Source organism: Bubalus bubalis, chromosome 1 (assembly GCF_019923935.1).
Source record: "Bubalus bubalis isolate 160015118507 breed Murrah chromosome 1, NDDB_SH_1, whole genome shotgun sequence".
Lineage (NCBI taxonomy): Eukaryota > Metazoa > Chordata > Mammalia > Artiodactyla > Bovidae > Bubalus > Bubalus bubalis.
In genome coordinates this window covers 130,204,847-130,227,124 of record NC_059157.1, presented here as the reverse complement: position 1 = coordinate 130,227,124, position 22,278 = coordinate 130,204,847, and the positions used below count along the sequence as shown (strand labels likewise).

The 22,278-nt window shown below is 40.0% G+C and overlaps 1 long non-coding RNA gene across 1 annotated transcript in view; it reads left to right on the top strand.

Moving 5' to 3' along the window:
* Positions 1-15,142: 15,142 nt before the first annotated feature.
* LOC123334382 overlaps positions 15,143-22,278 on the top strand; it is a 47,537-nt gene continuing 40,401 nt past the window's right edge. The window contains exon 1 of the long non-coding RNA XR_006552126.1: positions 15,143-15,200. This is a non-coding gene — a long non-coding RNA (uncharacterized LOC123334382). The remainder of the gene's footprint in view (positions 15,201-22,278) is intronic.

Below are 22,278 nucleotides of genomic sequence, written 5' to 3'. Positions count from 1 at the left end.
AAACTCAGTTCAGCCAAAATAAATAAATAAAACTGTTTTTAAAAATTCAGTAAACAAAAACATCCAAGACATTTCAAAATTTGGTATGAACGCACGAGAGTCCCAAACCATTAGCAACTGGAAAAAGCAAAACAAATAACACAAAGCACATGAAACTACAATATTGTTGCCACAAAACAAACAGCCCTAACAATCACTACAAAGGACTACAAACATCAAAACATAATTTTAACTTGGTGATAGGTGTGCATGCCACCCCATGACCTCTGTGTTTTATATCACTTTCTGCTTTGAACTTTGGTTGAACCTTATCCCTCTACTATGTGTAAATTCAATATTTATTAAACAAACCAAGTCAAATCACTGGAGACAATAGCAAAATTTTCTTGCTATTTTCCTAACTATTTTTTTCCAGCTGGAGGGAGCACTGAAAGGTCTTTGGCACAGAGGACAAGGCCTGGAATTCTTGTAAGTGAATGTGTATGTGCAAAATGATGAACTTGGCCGAAGTATTCTCATTTCAATGGGCTACCACATACAGGAAAAGGAAAGTATACACATTTGTTAACAAGCACATTCTCCCATGTTATAGAGAGCTTTTGAAACAGGATCAAGCTCTAACAAAAGAATGTCTAGTTTTCATGAGATGCCTTGGGAATTCTAGTTCCATTCCAAGTGGTGCCTAAACAGCCTCACCTCTCACAAGGAGCTGCCAAGGATCTGGTGAGCACCTCCTTGTTGAGTCTGAGCTGACACGCAAGCGAGTAAGACTCTTCTGTCTGGTAACCACTAAATCAGCCAACTTAGCCAAACTGGTTCTGAGGATAGTTACAGCTAAGAGAAAGAAGGAAATGCAGGCATTACTGAAGGAGAGGAGATACTGTTTCCCAGGAGTGAATCAAATTGTGTAGGAGGAGGCATGGGATTCTAGAACACGGAGGAACCCTTAAACTCTAGGGGGATTTTTGAGGAGACAGTTTGTCTTTTTCTTGTTTTCAATTAAAGTTTTCATTTGAATGGCTTTCTGAATCAAGAGATTAAGAGTTAAAAGAGGTGGAAAATTCTTGTAAGAGAAATTCCTTCTAGCGTTCTTTTCCAGGGATCAATCTACAGTTCCCTTCTTCCTCCCATATCTAACTGATCAATGAAGCCAAAGACTTAGTTTGTTGGTAAACTACAAGCTGAACGTTCTGCTACATGCTTGACAAGATACAAAAAAATAAAGTGAGCTTTTCACATCATTACACTAGGCAACAATTCCATTAAAAATAAAAATTATTTGAGCATAAAATTTTTAAAATCTCTAGTCTTCCTTTGAGAATGAGCAGTAGGGACAGTCTTATATTTCCTTTCCGCAGCAAGTCAGAGTTTAGATCGTGTGGCCAGACTTCCACAGAGGCTTGCTGGGAATGAAATAATGGTCAAACTCCTTTGTTTAATGTAGTTGCTTCTTCCATGAAGACTTCCAGGATGCTGTTGGAATTTTCCTTCTGTCAATATGGCTCCAACTAATTGTTGACCTATTCTGTTATCTCACTTGGTTTGCCCGATGTCATTTACCCACAATCTAGTATATGTCAACTCTTTGACAAGTGCTTGAGGTACAAGGCACAGTAAGAATTCAGACTAGTCCTCAAGAGGCTGAAAACATAAGCAGTCTCTACAGCATTTGCTGCTTTTCTTCCCAGCTCAGAAAATAATTCAGACTCAAATTTGGCATGAAAAATGAAATCCCTAACAGAGATCCAGACTTTCAATTATATAGTGAAAAAGAAAAGTGAAAATGAAGTCGCTCAGTCATGTCCAACTCTTTGTGACCCCATGGACTGTAACCTGCCAGGCTCCTCTGTCCATGGGATTTTCAAGGCAAGAGTACTAGAGTGGGTTGCCATTTCCTTCTCCAGGGGATCTTCCCAACCCAGGGATCGAACCCGGGTCTCCCTCATTGCAGGCAGACGCCTTACTGTCTGAGCCCCCAGGGAAGCTGGTGGTTATATAGTTTAACTGTATACAATTATATAGTATAACTCGCTTATCACTGACTCATTTGGTTTAATGTTATTTCGTTTGTATATGTATTTACTTTTGTGAAATTGCATTTGATTATTTACTCATGGAGACAAAGATGAATTCTAGGAGATTTTCACTATTTGGACAGTTGTGTGTGTGTGCACATGTGTGTATTTTTTTATTTTGTTAGCGTGCCCCTATAGGCAATTTGTTTCTTAATAAACAATGCATGATGATGATAAAAATGCAGATGAAAAACCACTCCTTGAGAAGGCTGTGCTGCAATATTCTTGCTTATATCTTTCTGGTAGAATTTGAGATAACTTAGGAGTGAAATTACCCTTAAGAAAACGAGTTGCTACAGCAGAATGAGAATTATGTTTCTTCCAAATCATTTCCAATTAAACATCTTCAGGTCTAAGATCACTACCTGTACAAGGATATCAGAGTGATGCTATTTGGCTTCTTCTGGTAATGAATTACATCAGCATCCCTAGATTTCTTTCCTTCCATTTTCTTTGCTCAGAAAATCCTATTATTATTTTCTTTCCATATTGTGTTTTCCCTGCAAATATAGAACACATTGTACTTAGATAAAAATTGAGATCGTCTCAGTCACATCACATACTAGCTATTGATATGTGCATTTGGGAAGCCATTTACCATTCCGTGACTCAGTTTCCCAACCTGAGAAATGAAGAGAGTATATTATTTCTGTCTATCTTGCAAGACTGCTGGGGTAAACCACTGAGTGTTACACATATATAATGCCACCTTATTATTATTATAGTTAAGCTTTAAAGATTATTTTCTAGAGAACACAGTATGTTAAGAAGCAAGCAATACACAGAATGAAAAGTAGCATACTTAAAGTCTCTTTTAAATTTTTTCTGCTTCTACATATACCCACACTATTATTTGGAGTTGCAGAAGTAATGATAATTAATAACAGTAATCAGTTTTTGAGCTCTTCTTATGAAGGAGACACAGTACTAAGTTCTTTGCATAGATTATTTCATTTAAGTTTTACCCTTAACCAACTTCATAGCACTATTAGTATCTATTTTACAGAGATGAAAACCATGACTTGGAGTGATTGAATCCTGTGTTCATGGACACACAGTGGATGTCAGCCCCGACAATCTGAGTCTTAGTTCAGAGTCCAGAGTCTTAAGCACATTTTTAGGTGGTGAGGAAACTGAAAGTCCAAGTTCTACCCTGAATCTGAAGTCGAGTTTCCCAAATGTACAGTACCGAGATCCTAAGGGAGGAGTTAGAGCTTACATCTTTAGGTCTCGTTTAATTGTTGGTGCATAAGAGTGCGTGGAAAGGACATAAACATAAGGGGTGCTCAGACCAGCACAAACTTCAGAAGGGACATGCAACAGTGGCCAAGCACAGAAGCAATGCATCAGCTGAGTCCTGGTGGCAGACGAGCTACCAAGTTCCAACATCATGAAGAGTGCAATAATCAGCAAGCTGTGGTTCTGATTTGCTCTTCAGAGCAAATCAAGCTGCTCTGAAAGACACTATTAAATTAAAGTAACTATGAAATTTAGAGAAAACTATGTAACAGTTCAGGACCTTTAGCAATAATCTCTGCTGCTACCCTCAAAATTGCATATGCTGTACATCGTGTTAAAGAAGGATGAGTGAGCGTGTGTTGGAGTGGGTTGATCTCCTCTCCCTGGATGCTCTCCACACCTGGGCACTTAACTGGCCTGTGTCTTCTCAGGACTGGACTCCACTGTGCCCTGACCCCCCAGGCAGGTGGTTCCAGGGGCTCCCCCATTGTACTGGGGATTCACTTGCTTTTTCTCACTTCTGTATGGAACACAACAAAATTCACCTTTGAAGATGAGCATATATCTACCCTGAAAGCAGCACCCAGGGGATCGTTGACTTTCTTAGAACCACTATAGCTTCAAATAAAGCCACTCTAAATCCACACTTTCCTTCAGCAATAAAGACACCTCTGAACCTCCTCACTTTGACCGGGGATTAAGACTCAATGCTGAGTTCAGGCTGGCACTAACGAGCCCACAAACATCCTCAGAACAGAACTGAGGAAGACACAGGTGAAACAAATCAAACAGAACAATCAGGGGTGAATTTTCAGTGTGGCCCAGATGGAGATTTCCTGGCGGGATTTCCATTAACGTGAATGGGAGTCGTACCACTAAATCCTTACACACTGTGCGGAAAATGTGCCTCTAAGTGCTCGGCAGCATTATGCCTGATGGAACAAAAACACAAACTACCCAGACCAGGCAAAGTGCTCCTGGGGTCAAGGTACCAAGATTCGTGGCAGAAGGTGTCTCAAGTCCTAACTGTCCAGGGTGAGACAAAATGGACCCCCCACTCGGCTGGATACTGGGCACTGGAGATAGGAGGGCCCTCCACCACCTGCCCGGCAATGCTTCTCACTCTCCTTGATACAGACTGTGTTTGTGAGTTGATCTAGTGTTCCACACAAATGGCCTGTGTTTGCTAAAATGGTTTCCCTCCTGCTCTGATTACCTGAAATTTCAGTAAACCGAAGCATTGCATCAGGCCCACTGGAACCAGAAACTTAGAGGACGATAGTGCATGATTCGTTTTGATGTGGTTTTATGGCCTCCGCAAAGTAAACGTTGCAAAGGACTCTTACCCTAGGATCAAAGAAAATAGTCAAGAAATCACTTCGCTGCCTGCTTTCACAGAGCAATTTCCTTTCCATATCATCTACAGGATAGTTCTGAAACTCAAATCTGATCATGTTGCTTTCCTTCTCAAAAATCTTTACTGGTTCCTCTCTTCCTCTAAAATAAGGTTTAGGCTCCCCATAAACTCATTTTCCTTCCCATCTGCCACTACATCTCTCTATGTATTCTATCTTCCAAGTGTATTTCTTTATTTGCCATTCCTCTAAACAAAGCCACCTCTGGTTAAACTTTCTTCTTTCGTCCAGGCTTCCCTGGTAGCTCAGGTGGTAAAGAATGTGCCTGCAATGTGGGAGACCTGGGTTCGATCCCTGGGTTGAGAAGATCCCCTGGAGGAGGGCATGGCAACTCACTCCAGTATTCTTGCCTGGAGAATCGCCATGGATGGAGGAGCCTGATGGGCTACAGTCCATGGAGTTGCAAAGTCACCACTGAGTGACTAACACTTTCACTTTCACTTTTTCTGTTGATCAGAATAGTAATCCTTGTCCTCTGTCTACTTATCCTTCAAAGTCAAGGTCATATATGTCATTTTCTCTATTAAATATTTCTCATAGCAAAGAGTTTCTCCACCACGGTATCACTAAAACTGCATTATAGAATTCATTGATTTCTGCTTTTAGGCACCTTAATTTCTAATATATTTTGTTCTCAATTTTTCTGTTTCTTTAACTATATTGCAAATGCCACTGAAGAGTTCTCCAAATCTTTGTATCTCTCATAATACCTTGCTTATAGTCGTATATTAATAAACATCTAAGTGCTTACATTTGGAGGTAAGGTCCCATTATTCCTTCTTGCCTCAACACCAAATTTTCATCTCCTATTGGCCATGGTGATGAAGACAGCAAATACACTGAAGTCATTACCAACACTTCTCTAACTGTTTTTCCATATGAACATTTATGTGTTTCAAGACACTCTCTTGGTAGCTCGGACATAAATGGGATACAGGCCTTACTTGCCCTGGAGCAACTCACAGTCTACTTGGATAAGGAGCCACCAAGAAGGGATGTTAAGGAGCATCCAATTGTGTAATGAGGTTGGTTATCATCGTGTCCACCAATGTAGAAGTGCTGTGATGAGGGGAATGTGACATGTAAGGAGCTCTCTTCTGAGTAAGCAGGTGCCTGAGAAAATGAGTGGCAGCACAGGGCTGTGGCACATTCACCTGCCAGGAGACCTGATGGGGTACAGCTATGAATGAGGCAAAGTATGCCTCATAGTTTAGGCCAGCTCCCCTTCTCCCCTACACTCAACTTCCTGAAACCCACCACCTGCCTCTCTCCCTTTTTCTCAATCTCGCTCCAGTGTGCAAGGTGATTAGTCTGTTAATCTTTGATAAACTTATCAAGGAAAGGTGCAGCCAGCTTAAGTTCTCCCTAGAATAGGTTAAAAGAAGAAGCATGGCTCCACAGAAGAGTACAGGCTTTGGGACTTGGCATCCTTCAATTTGGGGCTTCAGCGTTTCTTATCTGTGTGAACTAGCGCAAGTTATTTAAATCCTCAGAACTTCATTTTCCTCCTTGGGCAGGTTCCTTGAACTCTGCTACTGCTGCTGCTGCTAAGTCGCTTCAGTCGTGTCCGACTCTGTGCGACCCCAGAGACGGCAGCCCACCAGGCTCCCCCGTCCCTGGAATTCTCCAGGCAAGAACATTGGAGTGGGTTGCCATTTCCTTCTCCAATGCATGAAAGTGAAAAGTGAAAGTGAAGTCACTCAGTCGTGTCCGACTCTTAGCGACCCCATGGACTGCAGCCTACCAGGCTCCTCCATCCATGGGATTTTCCAGGCAAGAGTACTGGAGTGGGGTGCCGTTGCCGTCTCCTCCTTGAACTCTACTGACCCTCAGTTGCTTCTTAATTTTACACCAATATATTACTACTTACCTGGCAGGGCTATTTTAAGGATTAGAAATATTGTATTAAAAAGTACTTGGGCAACACATAGTAGACACTCGAAGCATGGGGGTTATCAATAGATTCCTTAAAGGGCTTTCTTGTAGAGATACAATAACTTGTTCAAACACTTGTCTTGCTGGTGGTGGAAATTCAAGGCATGCTACCAAGCAAATAGTGGAAACGCTTAAGAGCTGAGAGTCATGAGCTCTTACAGGGTCCTGCAAGCTCCTGTGTGGTGGCCATCCGTCCAACCCACTGGTCATGGGATAAAAGGGACGTTGTGAGTTCTCAGTTCTGTCAATGGTATTAAGCATGGGGATCTGGGCAAGCTGCTAATCTTCTTGCCTCAATTTCCTCCTGCTTATTATGTATCCTGAGATCACCTCCCTTGACTGGGTGATTTTGACTAATGTACAATCGAGCTTCCAGCCCCTGGGTTATGTATATAAAAGCCAAAGGTATTACAATTCATTTCAAGGCTCCTGTATCTGCCGGGAGACTCAAAGAAGTGGTGTTCCTTCCCTCTGTCACCCACTCTCCTTGTAATATTTAGTTTCTTTGAGTTGCTTCATCAGAAGAAATACTGAGTTCTCCATTTCCCTGGCTCACTTTCCCACTGACGAGGGTGATGTTAACATCGAATCCTGAATCACGGCTAGATCAATATTATAGCAGCTGTGAGAGAAGGACGCTAGCCCTAGAACACAAACACACTTTCTTTTCCAAGAAAGACTGTAGTTCCCCTAGTGTTAACTTCCCCTTGTTCCCCTCCATGCCCCCCACCCCCGCCCCTCCTGCCACCAGCACGACCCAGATCACATTAGAGTCCCAGAGCACAGGGAACAGTTCTCGTCTATCCGTCACCAAGGAGGCAGACGGGACAGGGGGAACAACAAGTCATTTGTACCTGATGAGGAGGACACTCCTGGGAAACAAACAGATGAGCCACCCCATGAATCTGAGCCTTTCTCCGAGGTAAACAGAACTGCATGAGAAACCACCAATTATCTCCAGCATCGCCCTTGCCTCTCTCACTGCCCTTCTGGCAGCCGGGTGGGGGACGTGAAACTGTAGCTTAGACCAATATCTGATTCTGAGAAAGTTAACCCTCGCAAAGGTGATTTTCTTTTCCCTTCGTCTCTTGGGGTTGAATAACCATCCATTTCTCTTAGCTTTTGTCACTTGTATTCTAATTTGAGAAGTATATGTTCATAGCAAAGTGACAGGACAATTTTCAGAGTTTGACCTAGTGTTTGGGTAGGGAGTGTCAATTATTAAATTTCCAAATTAGTGCAGAGTGCAGTGGAAGTAGAATATATACTTCAAAACATTTTTAAGATACTTCTAAACAATACCAAAACAAAACAAACAACTACTTTCATGAAGTATTGCAAAGCAGTTGGAATATTGTCTCCCTCTCCCAAAAGCATTCTATGACATTCGGTGAGGAATCAGATTAAGTTACCACAAACCTCTGTAGTTTGTTGTGAATAATTTTATTACCTCCTAATTCCACAGATTGTAATGGTGAATATTAAGTAATACTGATGATGACTGAAGAACTGCATTTGCAGGTCAGGCACCCTGCCCTAATGGTTAGAAAACATACACTGGGCAGTGTTGTGTTATAGAAAAATGATATCCATGATATCGTAAAACAAAAGTCAGAAGGTAAGTGAAATGATAGGTGAGGATTCGTAGACAGACTTTTTAAAAAGGCAAAGTTGGTATACCAATGTAGCATAAAGCTCAATTTCTGACATTTTAAAATATGTTGTTTAGTCACTAAGTCGTGTCCCACTTTTTTGCAACTCTATGGACTGTAATCCACGAGGCTCCTCTGTCCATGGGATTTCCCAGGCAAGAATACTGGAGTGAGTTGCCATTTCCTTCTCCAGGGGATCTTCCCAACCCGGGGATCGAATCTGGGTCTCTTGCATTGCAGGCAGATTCTTCATGTCTGAACCACCAAGAAAGCCTTTAAAATATGTATTCTTTTCAAAAATATGAGATCCATGCTTGAATTTTGCAGAACTTGGGAAACTATAACACAATTCAAGGGACTATTTTTATCCTCCATTGCACTACTGTTCACCCATACCATTGGAAAATCATAAGTGATAAAAATTTTTTATTCAATGTCAACCTGAATTACTGGTCTAAAAATTACTGATGTACCCCAAAAGCATAACACAGAGTCCATCCCTTTATGCCCACTCTCCCAAAGCCAAACAGATGACGTGTTTTTCTTCATTAGGGCTTGTCATCTGGTTTTCCCTATCTCAGGAAAGAAGATGATGATGGAAAGGTTAGGGCATATGAGTCCAGTTAATACAAAAAAGGGCAAATCCCTTAGGACAACCACAGGGAAAGATGAAAAATAGACATCAGCCAGCCACTTCTTATGGAAGAAGGTGAACTGCTCCTGTTTGTCTTTCTTTTTAAAATGTCTCCTTTATATGTGAATGTATCTGAAATTGATATTTCCACATGTGTGCATGCTAAGTTGCTTCAGTCCTGTCCCACTCTTTGCAACCTATGCACTGTAGCCCATGAAGATCCTCTGTCCATGGGATTCTTCAAGCAAGAACACTGGAGTGGGTTGCCATTTCCTTCTCCAGGGGATCTTCCTGACTCAGGGATCAAACCTGCATCTTTCATGTCTCCTGCATTGGCAGGCAGGTTCTTTTTTGTCTTTGAAAGGCCATGAATAATTACATGATACCTCCAATCACCTGTCAGATATTAAGACCAACAAAATGAGAAAGAAAGGGAGAATGAACTAACAGTTATTAGGCATCTACTTTATGTGAGGTCCTGAGCTTGGTATATATCATTTTACCTAATTTGCCTAACATTTCTTTAAGTGAAGCATTGTTTTACGCAAGGAAACTGAGGCACAGGAAAGTTAAGTAACTTGTGTTCTCAGGTTTCTCTGTTTTTAAAAGTTTTAGAAAACTCAGGGAAATTAGAAACCTTAATGAAAAGGCATCTTTAGGATTTTTGCATTCCTGATGATCCTTCCAACCAATGATTTGAAAGCTCATCTTGGGGTCTGTCAGAAAATCGAATGTAAGTTCTTCTTAAGCTTTCAAAAACATGAGTGTCAGGAGTTCTAAAGAGGACTTCACTGGGTTGGAGCATTTTCAATATACACAGAACAGGATGACATGAGAAAGTGAATCATCTACACCTTCTTAGCTGTGTCTAGTGTCAAGATGAGAAACATTCAGGGAAATGAATACGACAACCAATTTTATAAGGTTCTTCCCATGGAGACACTGCAGAAAGAATGAGAGAAAAATCACCACTGAAGAACAAAGAAGAATTGGTGTCAGAAGAAAAATTTCAGACCTGGAGTCAAGAAAATTGGGCTCAAGCCCAAACTGCCTTGTGATCTCAAGCAAATCACTCTACTTCCATGAGCCTCAGTTTTGTCATCTATGAGAAAGGGAATTGGTTCTGGGAGGTCACTGCCAAGGTTCCTTCCAATTCCAACATAGTATTACCTCTTGGCAGAAAGTGAAGCAGAACTAAAGAGTCTCTTGATGAGGGTGAAAGAGGAGAGTGAAAAAGCTGGCTTAAAAATCAACATTCAGAAAATTAAGATCATGGCATATGGTCCCATCACTTCACAGTAAATAGATGGGGAAAAAGTGGAAACAGTGACAGATTTTCTTTTCTTGGACTCCAAAATCACTGTGGATGGTAACTGCAGCCATGAAATTAAAAGATGCTTGCTCCTTGGAAGGAAAGCTGCGGCAGACCTAGACAGCATATTAAGAAGCAGAGACATCACTTTGCCAACAAAGGTCCATATAGTTAAAGCTATGGTTTTTCCAATAGTCATGTATGGATGTGAGAGTTGGACTATAAAGAAGGCTGAGCACTGAAGAATTGGTTCTTTTGAATTGTGATGCTAGAGAAGACTCTTGAGAGTCCCCTGGACAGCAAGGATATCAAACCAGTTCATCCTAAGGAAACTGACCCTGAATATTCATTGGAAGGACTGATGCTGAAGCTCCAATATGTTGATCACCTGATGTGAAGAGCCAACTCATTGGAAAAGACTTTTATGCTAGAAAAAAAAACTGAGGGCAGGAGGGGAAGGGGACAACTGAGGATGAGATGGTTGGATGGCCTCCCCAACTCAATGGACATGAGTGTAAGCAAACTTTGGGAGACAGTGACAGGGAAGCCTGGTGTGCTGAAGTCCTTGGGGTTACATAGAATCAGACAAGACTTAGCAACTGAACAGAAACAACAACAATTACCCCTGGAGAGGTAAAAATCATTTCCTGTTAGTTATTTCTGCCACAATGATTTAGGGCAGCTGTTCTCAATATTTAGGGTACATCAGAATCACCTGGAGGACATTTTCAACCTTAGATTGCTGGGCCCTGCCCCCAGAATTTCTGAAACAGTAGGTCCGTGTGTGGCCTCAGAATTTACATATCCAGTCTCTTCTCAGGATATGTTGATGCTACCAGTCCAGGCACCACACTTTGAGAACCGCTGGCTGAAGAATTTAAAGGTTTTCAATGAACTAAACATACGTGTAAAGCACTTCATATGTATCAAGATCAATTCACTTTAGTAGGCTTCTAACTGCACTTTTAGGTTAACATAAAATGTTCTAAAACATATGAGACTGGATGACAGACCTGGGGAGACTCCTCTGACTGGGAAGAGACATGTTTTCCTATGTCCTAGAAAGGTATCCTACGAAAGGTAGGTAGCTATCTTTCTCTTGCACATATCTTTCTGGACCTATACTATTATTCTGAGATTGTTAAAAACAGACAAAATTATATTCTCGCAGAGGTCAGATGGACGTCTTCAGACAGTTGACCGGGTCAGGTTTCCGAAATGGGGAAGACGTAAACCAAATCTTTCCTTCTCCAGGCTCTGACCTATGCCAGTGAGCCATCAGGGCTTTATTCCTGAAATCAGTGTAACACAGTGGAGTCAGACTGCCCAGTTTTTATTCCCTAATACTTAGCAGCTGCTTAACTTTTGCCTTCCCATGCCTCTTTAAATCATCTGTTAAAAATGAGAATGCTAGCCTCATAGCATCATCCTGAGATTAAATAATATATGTCAAGTGCTTAGACTGTATGGCACATATTAAGTGCTCAATAAAAAGCTCCGTTGTTATTTCACTTGTTGCCAGAGGTATAACCTTAACCTGTCTACTCACCTTTTCTTAAAAATTACACAAGCAAGAAATATTGTATTCAAGGAAGACAATTTGAAGGATGTGCTGCCCATACATTTCTCTAAATCAAGCCGTTGTTACAAAGGCTACATGCTTAGATCACACTTTGGTTTCTGGGAGGTGGCAGTTCTTTGGACAATTGCTTTGATTAAATTTTACTTTGGCCTTAGCCATGCACTGAGAGGCAGCGTGAGAAGTAATTAAGTGAAGCTTACTATCTGAGGTGGAGATGGGAAAAGTTTTTTTCATCACACCTTTCCCTTTATGAAGACCTACTGGAGGAATTTCTCCTGCACAAGGTTTTATTGTTACACCTGAGTCTAGTAAGCTCAGAGCTAAATCTATTCCTGCCTCTAGTACTAGACAGGACATAATGGCACATGTTAACCTTTGCTTTGGTTTTATTTCCATATCCATATCTTCTTTCTATCTTGATTTGCCCATTTTTTTTGTTTTATCCTTTGGAATTACATATATTTTGTAAACATTTTTAAATATACATTGGAAAGAGGGTAAAATGAATAAATAAAAATCAGAGGAGTCTACAGAGCATTATCATATTTCAATAATACAGTCTGGTGAGACAATATCCTTTTAACTTGATTTATAGTTTATCCTTAAGACAGAACATGTTTTCATTCAATACATGTTTTAATAATTATTCTTCCATACCTTTCCATAAGGAGAACTTTTGGAAGATTATAGATTTAAGGCTCTGAAATACTTAGCAGAAAGAAGATTTCATAATACAGCGCACACATCACAAAGAAAACATAAATCCCTTCCCGTCTCCGGAAAGTCGCCTATGGCTTGGTGATGCATGGCCTGTGTTCTGGCCAGCTGGGAGAGAAGGAATGACTGACTATGAGTCCTGGGACCAATGTGGGAGGGGGAGATGATCTAAGAAACCTGCATGGTAACCATTTTTATAAAGTGAAACATCCTTTTGCAATGTGAATGTAAACCATCCCCACAGACTGCCACGTGAAAACAGTTTTTAGTGTCTAGGATTTTGTACCTCAGCTTTTCTTAAAGTCAGACTCACCATTATGAATAAGTCAAATACAGAAGCCCCAGCCCTCTGGGTGATGGCAAAATTTCTTTTTGCATGGATGTTGAATCATGTCATGGTATGATTAAACACCATCAGTGAAGCAATAACCCCTCTGGGAATTATGAGGACAAACCTTTTCGTGAGCTCTCAGATTCTCCCATCTAACCTGGATACACACAGGTTCCTGTGCTGAGTAGTGCTGAGCCCCATGAAGCAGCTAAGAACTGGGCAGTCCTGTCCCCTCTTCAGGCTCAGGCCCTGGCCCTGAAGTCCAGGGTGTGACCGCTGTGGTTGGGCACCAAGTGGGTATTCACCAAGGGCCCTGCACTGGAACCAAGCAGGGGCCTGGCTCCTGAGCTGCCCTTTCTCCGAAAAGTACATTTTACTGCCTTCTGATTTTGTAGGTGGGTGGCTTCCTGGGAACTTTTCCCCCTCCTTCTTTGCTAAATTTCTCATCTTTCTGGATCAGTATCTCCATACTAGTTAGTTTTACATAAGCTTTACTTTCCAGTTCATCCACTACATTACCCTTGTTTCTCACAAAAGAGCAAGAATGACCTTTTCATTTTCAAAGGGCTCAGTCTGATTTTGAGGGAAAAAATTGGACTATCTCCAAAAGATGACTCTGATCTTTAAATTCTCATTGTGCTCTCTCTCAGATTTTTTTTAAATTAAAAAGTGCAACTAAAATGTTTATGTTTTCTAGTGATCAATCCTAGTTTCACTAATACTAACCACGTGTGTCTTGAAAATTGCAACATGAAGTGTCTAGAGCCACCTATTTTTTTCCTTTTATTGGGCTGTTACTTACATGCTGTAAAACTCAAGGTAGTTCAAAGAGTTTTGAAAACTATGAGCACCCAGGTTATCAAGCCAAGATATAGAACTTTTCCATCATCCAGAAAATTCCATCCTACCCTTTATAGTCAGCCAGTTTCCCCATGCCCACAGTTAACCACTAACATCACAGATGAATTTTGTAGGTTCTTGAACTTCAAATAAATGAGATCATAAGATATGTACACTTAAGTGAATGGTTTCTTTCACTCAGAAAAATGCCTTTAAGATGTATCCGTACTAATGTATGGATTTTTTATTTCTTTTTAATTCCTTTTAAGTCCTTTTGAAGTGCTCTATTGTATGAATATCTTGCATTTTGTTTATTCACTCTTTTGTTAACAGATACTCACTTCTAATTTGGAGTGATTCTAAGTAATGCTATTATGAACATTGTTATAATGACTTTTTTGGTGGCCATGGGCTCTCATTTTTCTTAGATGTATATGTAGGAGTGGAAAAATTAAGTTTCTATGAAATATTCTTGCTGAAAAATATTTCAATTTAGTTTAATCAGACCTATAAGCAAAACTTTCCTTTCACAGGAAACAACAGAGAATAGAAGAAAAAGTTAAACCATCACCAAAAATAGTATGACATTCTACAGGACAATTAGCCTGTAATCATGTAAAAAAAGATGTGTGTTGGTAGAGGGAGTAGACAGGTGCTATTGGTTTGGATTACAAGGAATTAAAAGAGTCATAACAGCTAAATGTAATGTTGTAGTCTTGATTGGATCCTGGTTTAGCAAATCCAGCTATAAAATATATATGTGGTAAATTGAGTATGAATTGTGTTTTAGGCACTATTAGGAAATATTTGTTAATTATATTAGTAGAGATACTGGTGTCGTGGTTATCCTAAAATATTCATAGTTTTATAAATGCATATTAAATGTTTAGAAGTGAAATGTCATGGTGTCTGAAATTTACTCCAAAAGAATCCATAAATAAAATGTATGAAGCAAATATGGCAAATGTTAAAAATTTAAATCTAAGTGATGGGTAGGTGGATGTGTATTATATGGTTCTCTCTTATTTCTCTCTGAAAATCTTCATAATAAAAAGACAAAATTATTTTTGATGAGTAATAACTTAATTTCTTATTTCTGTCCTGTTTTAATTCATAGAACATAGGTCCTTTTACTTCTTCACTACACTGCTCCAAGTTTAACTTTGGATGGCAAAATAGAGGGCCACTGGGGCTGCTGCTGCTGCTGCTAAGTTGCTTCAGTCGTGTCCGACTCTGTGCCACCCCAGAGATGGCAGCCCACCAGGCTCCCCCGTCCCTGGGATTCTCCAGGCAAGAACATTGGAGTGGGTTGCCATTTCCTTCTCCAATGCATGAAAGTGAAAAGTGAAAGTGAAGTTGCTCAGCCGTGTCCGACTCTTCGCAACCCCATGGACTGCAGCCCACCAGGCTCCTCTGTCCATGGGATTTTCCAGGCAAGAGTACTGGAGTGGGGTGCCAGCATCTTAAAGTAAGTTTGCATTTAACAAATGCACAATTTAAAATATTTTCAGCAAAACTGACAATTCCTTAGACTAGATCATTATCCAGTGTGCTGGAGCACAGACATGATGATAAATTTAGATTTCAATTCGTACAGCTAGCCCTTTGCAAAAAGCTGCAGGAATTTCAACCATTAAGATTTTTCAAGCCATCTCTATCTGTCTCTCCAACATGTTGCAACACAAAGGAAAGTTTATTTTACATGAGCAATTTCTGTTCACAGTTTTATAATTATGAGTATCAAACAGAGTTTCGCCTTCTACCACCCCAGTGATTCATAGCGTTCTTGGGGCTAAGTTAAACTTTGCTTTGTCTGGTTAAATGATTTGAAGTTTTACACAAACACATCACAACTTCTTTCTTCCTCATTTACAAATGAAGTCTCCCTTGCTCCCCTTAGAGTGGTATTAATGCAGGTCAGGCTTCTGCTGTCTTCATCATCTGATTTGCCCTCTTCTTAAATGTTTTATCACGGTTTCACTATCTTCTACTATTGATATTTTAAATTCAGAGAACCTCATGGCTAAATACAGAATAACTCTTTTCCATACAGTGCCTTCCTAATGTTTTTTGAAGAAGACTCTTACTAAGAATTAAAACAATGGGGACATGGAGTAACAGCATGGTTTCAAGTAATCATTTGTTAGGGTTCAGACCTTATGCATATGTCTCTGGTGAAGACAGCAGGGTATGGAAGAGGAATATGTAGTAGAAAGGATGAAGCCAGGATTCAAAGGACACAAACTACTACATGACTTTTTCGTTAGGGGCTGTGTGACTTTGGGCAAGCCATTTAACATTTCCAAGCCTCAGTTTCCTCATCTGCTCAGTGAGAAGTTTGGAGCAAATGATCTCCAAGAACATAAAAGCTCTAACATTTAATATTTAACAACTCAAAGTGAGCAGGTCTGTTGGATTTCTCTGAACAGCAAAAGGTCCATTAACAATCTGGGGAACTTAGGGAGCAAGACTATATCAAGTCCAATGCTATTTTGCTGAAGCACAAGTGGTAAAAATGGGATCAATGAAATTCACATTTAGATGTATCATCAGAGCTGCAGCAGCATTTCCTCCATAAGACTGCTTTTATCTCTCTTCTATTTGTATTCAGTAATACTCTTTCATTGTCCTTAATTTCCCCCAATTATTATTATTTTTTTTTTTTACTAGAAACAGACACAACAGATTAAGGATGTAAAGTTGAATAGCACAGAGCATTAGTCAAAACAGACTTTTGAAATGGCACACAATAGTCCCCCAAGGTGGTTTGTTTTATCCCCTTTCAGAGCTGGGCTTCTCCCTCACTCCACCTTTCCTGTCTTAGTCAGGTTTTGTACAGGCCAACTCCCCTGCCTTGGACCAGGTAAGTTCAGCTGGAGGTGAAGCCCTCGTGAGACGATGGGAACAGAAGGGTCCACCCAGCCATGTGATAGGCTCCTTTGTAGTATCATTTAGAGGCCACGGTTTTCACCCCAGCAGATATTCATAGGTTCCTTCATTAAAAACTGAGATTCAACTACATTACAAAACATATTGGCAGGATGCTGGAAATTGCTATAAATAATTTATCAGTTCATCCATTCTGATTTATTCCAAATACTATCTTTGTTATTTTTAGCACAAAAGAAATCATATCTAACTATTGATTTCAGTAGAGATGGAGTAAAAATGGGACCAAGTATAGCACTTAACCAAATGAAAAGAAAATATGTTAATTATCTTTGTATCACTATGTTGATGAATTATAGACAATATATGATAGAGCTCAGTGCTGTGGGCCATATACTTAACAGGAAAATGTCATTTGAATTAGGAGAAAGCAGACCAATGAAGCCCTGAGGATGAGAAAATGTTTTCCCTGTCCCAAGGCTGTACTGGCTAAAATAGATGATCCCTAAATTATCTCATTCAATTCAACCAATATGAAGCGAGTCCCTCTTATGAAGTGAGTATAATATAAAATAAGTGAGTCGAGGTCTTCTGCATATAGACTTCTCAGTCTGGAAGGCATGGCTGAAGAAATTGGTTGCTTGGAATATGAATTGCATAGTCCCATGAGGATGTTATAACCAATGTAAGAAAGGTTAGATCACAGCAAAACCTCTCAGTCTAGAATTCTCAGAGCTCTTTGGAAGCCACACATTACAAACAACTTCGTTTCCATAGGAAAGGGGATTCCTTGTTTCAGCTCAGGACAAAAGCATGACGCACTGCTGTTGCTGTACCCCGTCTATGAACTCCATTCTCTCGGCTTGATGGAGTTTCTTCCCAGGAAGTTCCTCACTGTCTCCTACAAAGAGATCATCAATGGCCTGTCCAGAATTTGTGGTGGTATACAGCTGAAGTCCTTGTCCTAGGACCCTTGCCAAATATGAACTGTTCATGAGTAGGTGTTTATAAGTCAGGGACTTTCTTTACACACTATTTCATATTGAATAATGATGTTCAGAGCGTAAATTGAATTAGAAATGTTTTGACTGTTAATGTATAGTCATGTTACAAATGCTCCAGAGCACAGCTTTATGAAGATGTTCTGGTTTTCTGTTCTTCGAACTATATCTCTCAAAATCCTACTCAAGAGGATAGAATAGGTCATTCTGGGGACAGTTGGGAGGGATTGAAAGATAAAGAGTGCTTCTAGAATGTCATAAAATGTGACAGGGAGATAGGAAGGGTGCCAAGCTGAAACTGCTGAAGAAATTTACCACCTAGTAATACAACTGACTGACATTAAGGGCAACTCTGAGGGTTTGTGTAGGTACAATTCTTTAGTACCAGTCATCATAATAACTAACATTGCCACAGTGCTCACAAGCTAATGAAATACTAGCACATTTGTTATCTCATTTAATCCTCATAATAGCCCAGTGAAGTGACTTCTTCTTATTATTCTCAGTTGACAGATGAAAAATTGAGGCTTAGAAAGACTAAGCAATTTGTCCCAGATTTTCCCAAGAAGGAAGGAAAGCTAAGATCCAAACCCAGGTTTTCTAAGTTTAAATCCCATTTACATGCACTGCCTCAGTGTTCATTCATGGACATTTACCCCACAGTCTTCATCAAGGGTCTTCTGCTGAGGGCATATCACTGTCCTAGATCTTTGGGTAGAGATGTATAAAGAAGAATATCCTTGGGGAATTTTTTTTAACTTTTTATTTTCAAAAATTACAGATTCGTGGGAAGTTGCAAAAAAAGAAAAAACATAGCCCAGGGAACTTTTGCTCAAATTGACAAAATAAAGCTCACCCATCCGTGTCTAGGGGACTTCCCAGGTGGCTCAATGGTAAAGAATCTGCCTGCCAATACAAGAGAAGTGAGCTCAATCCCTGGGTCAGGAAGAACCCCTGGAGTAGAAAATGGCAACCCACTCCAGTATCCTTGCTGGGAAATTTCATGGAGAGGAGCCTGGAGGGTTGCAGTCTACGGGGTCACATAGAGTTGGACATGGCTGAGCAACTGAGCACATACACACGTACATGTCTTAAGGTGTCTTAAGGTACAGTGCAGAATGTGTTCTTGTTCTATGTTAATCAAGGAACTCTGGGAGATTTTATTGGGGGTGGTCACAGTTGGGTAAACAGGCAAGTCTTCTGGGAAGAAGTGGCATTTGGAATGGCTTAGCAAAGATGTATGATTTTTACAAGCTGCCAAGACCCAGATGTGGGAAGTGAAAAGCATTCCAGAGGCAGACACTAACTAGGGCAAAGGTGCAGAGATGGGAAAGTTGAGAGCAGGTTTGGAAAAACAACAAATGTCCAAGGGGGAGGAAAAATTTTATTTTTTTTAATAAGTTCAAGTTCCAGGCTATTCTCTATGGTGCATTCTGTTTAAAGGTCAACATGAATGGAGAGACATGGACTTAGCTCCTTTTTTTGGACATCCACAGGATGGGCTCAGAACTGTCAGGGTGAAGAAAGTCATAGCTTTTTATTTCTCTGGTGCAATAATCCAAAAAAACTTTTTATTTGTAGAGTGACAAAGGCATTCTCAAAGTTTTCCTGAGAAAAGTAATGCAGTAAGACCAAATAGATACTTAGAAAACTAAGAGAAAATGGGACTCCAGAAGGGTGGGTTTCCATTTCCTAATTCAAACAGGTGTATTTTTTCTCTTTTGACTTATCTCAACCTTGTTGTAAACATTTAAATTTTTATAATAATTTATACAATTCAGCAAGATAAAGTAAAAGTAAGAAATTTGAGCAAAGGGTATTATGAGGACTATATAGATTTTTTTTCTGTTGCTTAGAATTCTAAGAGCAGTTACATGACACATTTCTCTCTAGTCTCGATATCCATTTTTTGTTCTTTGTTTGAAAAACTTGGTTTGTTTTTTTGCTTTCATGTATTAAATATATACTGGATCTTGTAGCTGGCAGTGTTTCCCTCTTTTCATTGGCTGCTAGAAATTGTAAAGCCAAATTTGTGCCTCACGTTTTAGAAACACATAAAATTTTCATAGCTCATATTTGTGCATCTTCTGGCTCTGTAGTCATGACAAACATTTCTCTCCCTGATTAATCTAAACTTAAGAAATACAGAAATGGTTCTAACTTACTTTTGAAGTTTTTCCCTTAAGAAAATTTGTAAGAGTGTTTTCAAGAAGGACAAATATAATTTCATTAAAAAAATAGAATTTGGATTTTTCCTCTATGAAAAGCTGTGCATGAATCAGAAAATGGCAAATTTCATTGTGTCCCTTTATAAAAAGAATCAATCTTTTGAATATTCAACATTTCCCCACCCACAGCTTTACCCCACCCCCAAATAAACTTCAATAAGTATTTGAGAAACATGTTAATAATAAAGCCAGTCTTTTCAGGCATTTTTACACATGCAGCATCCCCACTGGGTTGACTGTCTTTAATAAAATATATTTAATATGTGTGTTATATAATATTGGTGCTTAATAAATATGTATTAGTTGAATTTAGTGGGCTTCCCTGATGGCTCAGTGGTGAATCTGCCTGCAATGCAGGAGATGCCAGTTAGATCCCTGGGTCAGGAAGATCCCCTGGAGAAGAGAACAGCTACCCACTCCAGTATTCTTGCTTGGGAAATCCCATGGACAGAGGAGCCTGGCGGGCTACTGTTCATGTGGTTGCAAAAGAGTCCCACACTACTCAGTAACAACAACAGTTGTATTTAATATGTGTGTCCACTTACATTGACTTCTCGCTTTCATGCATTGGAGAAGGAAATGGCAGCCCACTCCACTGTTCTTGCCTGGAGGATCCCAGGGATGGAGGAGCCTGGTGGGCTGCCAGAGTCTATGAGGTCGCACAGAGTCAGACACAACTGAAGTGACTTAACAACAATAACAACTTACATTGAAGCCTCCCAAAGAAAGGATTTTTGTATTGCAAACAAATTACAAATATTTATTGATAACCACTTTTACTGTCATCCTTACCTGTAATGTGGCTATAGCTGAACCTAGTTACACAGCAGAAGCAGAAACTTTCTTTTAACCCAGTGAACATTATAGCCTTGATAAGTTTCAGTCCCCCCTTCCTGATACTTGTTTGCTGTAATCATTGCCGTTTCTAATGGGCCCTTCATAATAAAGTATTCATTGATCTTCCATCAGGGAAAGAGAGAACAGGGTCACAGACACAGCTCTCCTGGTTGCTCTGCCACCCTAACTATTTCAGAGTGGGGAGGAGAGGGAGCTGGCACCCACAAAAGGCTTCAGCCCAGCCACTTTCCTTCACCTGTTCAGCAGGTGGGCCCCAGGTGAGCACCAGACTCCTAGGTTCGGCAGAGTCACTCTGCTCCTTTGTTTGATCACCAGTTGCTTTCTCTGCATGTTTATTTTTCTGGTTTGGTTTCCTGTCCTGTTCATTAGTCAGTTAGCTCTTCCTTGTTTGTTCTGTGTCTCCTGTGTGTTTCTGCAGGCTACCTCCCTCCTAAGCGCCGGAAGGCTAATGTCTTTTGTTCCTTGTAACTTGCTCTACAGGGGTGGCAGGGAGCTGCTACACACAGGTTTGATGTACAAGGGAGAAGGTTAAAGGCTCACCTGTGGAGGACCATCAGTTTGTTGGAACAGCCAAACCCCTGAAAAAGGAGTCATTCTCAATTTTTCCCTTGATGAGATGCTTTTAAAGTTTCACTGTCTCTTTTTGAAATTGTGTTTAATTCGAACAGGCCCAAGGCTAATCAAGCCAGAAAATCTAGTTCACAAAGGAATCCTGATTATTATGGACTTCTACTAATTGGAATTTTTTTAGTATTTGGAATCATTCAGATGCACTAAGCTAGAAAGCACCTTGTATAATCTGAGGATAAAGCAAATTTATCATTTTGAATATAAAATATGGCTATCAGAGCACTCAGGTAAAACTGATTTTAAGTCCATAGTATCCCAAACCTCTGGAGTCATAGGAAAATACTAATTCTGGAGATTTTAATGTAGTAGGTCTGCGGTGGGAACAAGGGAGCTATATTTTTGTGAATGGCCCTCGGATGATTCTTACTATCAGATAAATTTTGGAAACCTTGCTCTAGAAGCATCAACCAACAATTTCTATAAAAATTACAAACTAGTATTCTCTGTTGAGAAAACCAACTTCCTCCTGCCCCAACATTTATTAATTAGGAAATATCAAGGACCTTATTATAGTTATTGGTTATATCTGAAAGTAACAATTTAGTCCCTGCGGCAATCATTTCTTCCAACACATCAGTGTGCGAAAGACTGAGATAGGCACTGAGGATTATTCATAAACAAGTCAGATATAGTTTTCACCCTTGAAGAGTTAATAATCTAATGATAAAACTGCTTGTATTTATTCAATAACTGTGAAGAATTTTTGAATAAAATATTATCAACTATCTACTCATTAAACCAATACAAACAGAGTTTCCATTCAGTGCCAGGCCCTGGACAAGGTGCTGGCATTTTGTGTAAATTAAAACATCTCCCTGTCCTCAAGGAGCAAGTGTGAAGAAAATCAAGTAAGGTGACAAGTGATGATATAGATTTCACCTGCTATGAAAGAGGCCAAGTCCAGAGTGCTGTGAGCACATTGAGACAGAAAGGGTCCCTG